Here is a 6,419-nt window from a genome sequence, read left to right as displayed (position 1 = left end):
AACTCACAGAACTTGGGGAGATAGAACTTAGAAGGGAATTTAAAGATCATCTTATCCAGTCTGATTGTCATATCAAACTTGATGTATTCTATTGCTTCCTCCAGCCCCCGCCCCATCCCCAAATTAGGTTGCTGGTGTCACATTCTTCAGCCCTGTAGGTATTGTTTTTAAACTCCTCCATATTCCACTTAGGTCTTACTTACTTTTAGGGATGAGCCAAATGCCAGCACCCTGTTAGTTCAGGTTGGATTTGGGAATGAAATGAGTCACTGAATAGCTTTAAAAAAAGGAGTTTTATTTTGCTCCCAAACAGCAAGTATGTGCAATAAGGATACAGTGGCTCTTGACCTCTATCAAGATCTCTCCATGGAATTACTCCTGATCAGCAGTCTTTAGACTTCCATCCAGTCAGAGAAGCCTTGACTCTATGAGGGTTGGATTTTCTGTGTCCTTAGATGACTGGGAAGCTGTGTCAAGGGAGGCAGGGGCCAATCAGATTAAAAAAAAATAACTTTGATATCCTTTAGGGAAAACTAAACCCTATTGCGGGCAAACAGGGAACCTTTACTCTGCCACACTTATTTAGCAGACAGCTCAGAAACTGAAGGGAAGAGAGGACAGTGCAGACAGTTTGAGAAGTTAAAAGAAAGTTTGGAAGATCTGAGCAGTGGGGAGTACAGAAGAATGTCAACAAAGAAGGAAAAGAAAATTGCTGTACAACAGGGAAGGGCCCATCTGGAATTAAAGAACATGGATTTGTAGTGGTCACAGCATGGTTGTGCCTCCAGCAGCATCTGAGGAGGATGGTGGGAGTAACCTAGGTTCAGAATTAAGGTTGGGGCACATTAAGGTGAGCAGCAGTAGGACAAGGGGATAAGGGATTTGAGTTTAGAAAACAGTATAAGGTTGAAGGAGTTGAATGTAAAATCAAGATTTTAAAATGAAGCCAGAGCAAACAGAATAGACCGAGAAATCAGGGAGGAGGGGAGTGACTGAGGGGCATTATGAAGACAGAGAGGAAGAGTGAGTCACAGGAAGAGACAGAAAGATATAACATGAGAGGGAAACTTTAGGGTTCTGGGTCAAGGACATGGGATCAATGGTATAAGTATCTTTGCATATAGCTGAGGTGCAATAGAGATACCAATCACGGTAGCTGAGGATACTGATGAAATGTATGGACAGGATGGGATGAGTGAATGGCAACCTACTGAGGTCTACAGGAATGAGGACAAGGGTGCGATTGGGTGAGAAGACTTTGAGCCAGGTCCTGAACTCCTTGAGAAAGAGAAATGCTTGGGGGCCAGTGAATAATTGCAATCAGGACTTGGTTAGGGAAATATAAATGGATGGAGCAAACCTCAAAGGAAAAGGGGTTCCTAAGTTATGGAGGCAAAGGAAGACTCTGGAAGTGGCAGTAAGCAGCTGCCTTCTCCTAGCCCAGTGTGTCAAGAGGCATGAGAGAAGATGCATTGAGTATTGGAAAGGGTGGCCATGGATTTCTTCTGTGAGGAGTCAGATTTCCATGATATGGAGGAAACAGAGGGGCTCTGTATGTGTATGTGTGTGAGAGGTGGGGGGGGGAGAGAAAGAGAGAGAGAGAGAGAGAGAGAGAGAAGGAGGAGGAGAATTAGACAGATGGAGAGTGAAGGAGAGAGAGACAGAGAGAAGAAGAGAGGAGAGAAGAAAGAGATGAGAGAGAGAGAGAGAGAGATTAATTTTTTTTAAGAATGAGGAAACTTGGAGTGTTTTAGACAGCAGAGAAGGAGCCAATGGATAAAGGGGAGGGAAAGGCAGCTTAGGGGGCTTCAGATAGTCTCTGAAAAGGAATTGTTTTGGATGGGGGGAGGAGAAGAGCCTCAGCTTTAGTCTCAGTCTGAGATTTCTTCCTCCTCCCCATCCTAGACCAGAGGGTGACCTTGTGAATTTCAGAGGGTTGAAGGATTTGGATTTCTCATTGGCATCCTGGGAACAACATTGACTGGTGGCAATGTCTGCATCAGGAGCAAAGGAACCACACAACATGTTGAGGAAAAGCAGTTTTCATACTCTAAAAAGAGTTCAGCAGAAAGACACCTAAGGCAAACACTTTGAAGAATCCAGCAAAAGGATTTCCAGGAGTTGTGAGTCATTCCCTTTACTACATGTACTCTAAACTTGAGGCAACTTTTCCCTGGACTCCTACTAGTGAGAGAGTATATCATAAACTTTTAGAAGAGTGTTTTGGCCAAATGCTCTTACTATATCTTATTAAAATACCTCTTTATAAGAACTAATTAGTTCTGACTGACATAGAAAGGGAAGGGAAACACACTGATGGGGGCTCATGAATTATAAGCATTAAAAGCATTAAAAATATTCTTCCCCAATCCTTCAGGGGTTAACCCAGTGCCCTGAGGAGATATAGTAACCAAGCTCTGGGGACCCAGCCTTCAAGTGCTGGTGTGAGCTAGAAGAGTGTGCTAAGAGCTTATGCTATATATTTATTCTATATATATTTATATATAAGAGGGAGCATAGCATAGGGAAGAGAGCTGAACTCAGAGACAGGATTCAGGTCCTTCCTTAGACACATACTGGCTCTGTGACTGAATTTCTCTCTCTCTCTCTCTATGTCTCTCTCTCTTTCCCTCTCTCTCTCTCTCTCTCTCTCTCCCCCTCTCTCTCTCTGACTCTCTCTCTCTCTCTCTCTTTCTCTCCCCTCTCCTCTCCTCTCTTTGTCTCTGACTCTTTCTCTCTCTCTGTCTCTCCTCTCTCTCCCCTCCTTCCTCTCTCTGACTCTCTCTCTTCCCTCTCTCTTCTCTCGCTCCTCTCTTCTTTCTCTCTCTCTCTCTCCTCTCTGTCTCTCTTTGTGTCTCTCCTCTCTCTCTCCTCTCTGTCTCTCACTCTCTCTTCTCTTCTCTCTGTGTCTCTGTGTCTCTGTCTCTCTCTGTCTCTCTCCTCTGTCTCCTCTCTCTGTCTCTCTCCCTCCCTCCCTCATCTTTCTGTCTCGCTGACTCTAAGACTTTACATTACTGACCAGGTGCTCACCTCCATTGGTAGAGGAAATCCCCTCACCAGGAGTTCCCTATAATAAGGAAATCACAAGACCTATGTACTTCTATATGCGCATGTTCCCTCCTCCTATATAATGTAAGCTTCTTGATGGCAAGAATTGTTTCCTTTACTGATATTTGCAGCCTCAGCACCTAGTACAGCATGTGGCACACAGTAGGTGCTTACTAAATGTTTATTGAGTGATTGAATTGAGGAGAAGAGGGAACTTGTGATAGATCACCTCTATTTTCTTGGTAAGATAGGAGGGGGGGTTCATACCATCCGCAAATTTGAAACAAGTGCCATCTGTGCTTTTATCCAAGTCTCCGAGGCCAGGGGTATTTCTCCACACACCACCCTATGTCCCTATGCCCTACTTGGAGATTCTCTGGGAAAGGGCTGGGCCTGGAGTGTCAAAGCTGGAGAGGGGAAGGAAGGAGAGGGGTAGAATGAGTTTAGGGGGAGGCTGTCAGAGGCTGGAGATGGGGATGTGGAAAAGAAAGACAAATAGAAAGGGGATGGGGTCTTGGGTGGTCCTGAAAGGAAACCAAATGAGCCCCAGCACTGCCCCTCCCCTTCCATTTTCAAGCCCCTGACTCTCTCTGGGCATAGGGGCCAATCCTAGATACAGCTTTCACTGCCTTCCTGCTTAGCCTACCTCACTGGGGGCTGCGGGAGGTTCTCACGGGCAAGAGGTAGGCCCTTACCACCAGGCAGGGAGGCTTCCCCCTATCCAGGTGAGAAGTCAGTCGAAGGTCATTCTCCCAGAGGGGACCAGGAAGTCCAGCCTGAATGTCTGTCTGGGTGCTCAACTCCCCATCCCCCTCCAATCCTGAGCTTTTTCCAGGGAGGGCTGGGAAGTTCTCAGCCCCGGGCCCCCAGTTGTTCCTAATCCTGGGCGCCTGTTCAAGGAATCCTGGACCCTCGTGTGAAGGATTTATTTAGACTTCACTCATCCCCAGCTCCAGTTCTCAGGGTCCTCCAAGCCACTGCCTCCCCCAGGCTGCTTTCATCTTGGGCTCCAGTGGCAGCTCTCCAAGAACAGGCAGATGGCATACCCTGGGCTTTGGAATCTCTCCCTGGGCTCCCACCCCCATCCCCACCCCTACCAAGGGACCCACTGAACCTTAACGATCATAGACATTCTTACATATGTGGAAAATGAGGCCCAGAGAGGGGAAGCATCTTACCCAAGGTCTAATACCCATGTCTTCAGTTTCTTAGCTTCCACAGACTCCGTTCATTGCACCATGCTGCCTTATTCAACAAGCCTTCAGTGGGAGCCTGTAGCTTCAATCAAAAAGTGAGGAGCTATCTCCTTCCACCCAGCCTCCAGCTTCAGGATGGAATGTTCCTTTTTCTCTGTCATGGGTTCTATGCATTATATTCTGTGTATCTGCAGCACCCAGCTCAGTGCCTGGCACATAGCAGACACTTACTAAATGTTTGTTGATTGATTAATTTACCCATGTCTACCCAGAGAATTATAGAATACTAGTTTTTAGCACTGGAGGTATCCTTAGGAGTCATGTACTCTGACTCCCCTATTTTACAGAAGAGGAAAATGAGGCCAAGAGATGTGATGTGCCTTGGCCACAAGGTCAGACAGATAAACAATTAACAGAGAAAGGATGTGAACTGAACCCTGGTCCTTGGACTCCTAATCCAGTCATCTTTCCCTACTTTGCCCTGTACTTTGCCCACTGTGGGTGTGGAAGAGTGTAAAAAAACACCGGACCAGAAGTCATCAGAGCTGACAGCTCTGAGCGGCACCAGCCATGTATATGGCCCTGGGCAGGGCAGCTGTCTCTTGAAATCTCTGTTTTCCCATGTGTAAAGCTGGGCTAATAATGCCGTCACCGCCTACATCACCCACGGGGCTGCTGTGAGGAGGGGGCTTTGTAAACCTTAAAGGCTATAGAAAAGGATAGTCTCTGATTTGGGAGCCCTAGAAGAGGAAGGGAGTGTTCAATGCTCAACCGTGAACCGGAGGATTCTTGATGAAGCAAGCCTTCTATCCCCCTGCCTGGCAGAAAAATCATGGATTAAATATGCAAAATGAGCTACACGTTTTTGGATACAGTCAATTGTTTTGTTTCACTATGTCTATTTGTTACAAGGGGGTTGCTTTCTTTCTTTCCCCCCTCCCAGTGTATGTGTATGCGTGTACATGTGTGTGTGCATGTACACATGTATATGTGAAAGTATGTGTGTGTTGGGGTGGGGGGAAGGATGAGAGGAAAGGAAAAATAAATGCCTATTAATTGATTTTAAAAATAAGATTTAATTAGCAAAAAGAGAAGGGAGCATCTTCCCCATTCCCACCTCACAATGAAAAAAATGTGGGTCATGCATTTCTTTTCTATGGAAGAGATTCTTGGGAAAGAAGAGAGACAGATTGCTTTGAGGATGAGTGGGCCAGATTTCTTCACAGTCACCTGGCACCTTGGTACCTTGCTACGATCAGAGTGATCCAGGCATTCTCCCCCCTTCTCCTTCCCAATAACCCAGGATCCCAGGGCCCCTCCTAGTGAGCTGGGAATACTCTTCCTCCTATTCCTCCTCCTCCTCCTCCTCCCACTAGCCTCCCAGCTAGCACTTTAAGGTTTGCAAAGAGCTTCATGAACATCTCATTTGATCCTCATAATAACAGACATAGATGCTATTGTTGTGTCCATTTTATAGATGAGAAAACTGAAGCTAGAAGATTTTAACTTGCCCAGGGTCACACATCTAACAAGAGTCTGATGTGGGATTTGAACTAAGGTCTTCCTGGACTCCAAGTCCCGTTCTCACCCTCAGCTCCCTTTTCTGTGAAATGAGGGAGGATAAACTTCATGACTTTGAAGGGTCTTGTAACTCTAACACTCCAACCCACTGTAACACCTAGCTGCATCTTCTCGGCGCTGGAGATGGAACCCGACCCCAGGTCTTCTGGGCAGCACGTCCAGGGTGCCGCCTATTCCGTTTCTCTGCCTCTCCAAACATGTTATGTTCTGAGCTCTGCAAGGCCCCGACCAGCTGGATTCTATGTTCTAAAGTCCTTTTTAGCTCTAACAGCATCTTTTAAGGGAGAAATGATTTGGCCTGACCACTTTAGAAGATTACAGACGGATGCATCACTCACCATGTCCATGGGAATGGAACAGAAATCGATGGGCACTGTCCCCAACCAGAAGAAACAAGATGCAGAAGGGAATGAGGCATCCAGGAAACCTCTTTTGTACATTATATGTGGTTGGGTTTTTTTACATGTATATATGTACATATGTTTTTGTTTTGTTTTAGAGTTTTTTTAGCCCTGAAATCCACAATGGGCCTGTTAGTTGTGGAGGGGTGTGTGTGTGTGTGTGTGTGTGTGTGTGTGTGTGTGTGTGTGTGTG

The sequence above is a fragment of the Vombatus ursinus genome, unplaced genomic scaffold, assembly GCF_900497805.2.
Source record: "Vombatus ursinus unplaced genomic scaffold, bare-nosed wombat genome assembly UNPS02005659.1, whole genome shotgun sequence".
NCBI classification, from domain to species: domain Eukaryota; kingdom Metazoa; phylum Chordata; class Mammalia; order Diprotodontia; family Vombatidae; genus Vombatus; species Vombatus ursinus.
This window is presented reverse-complemented; position numbering follows the sequence as displayed.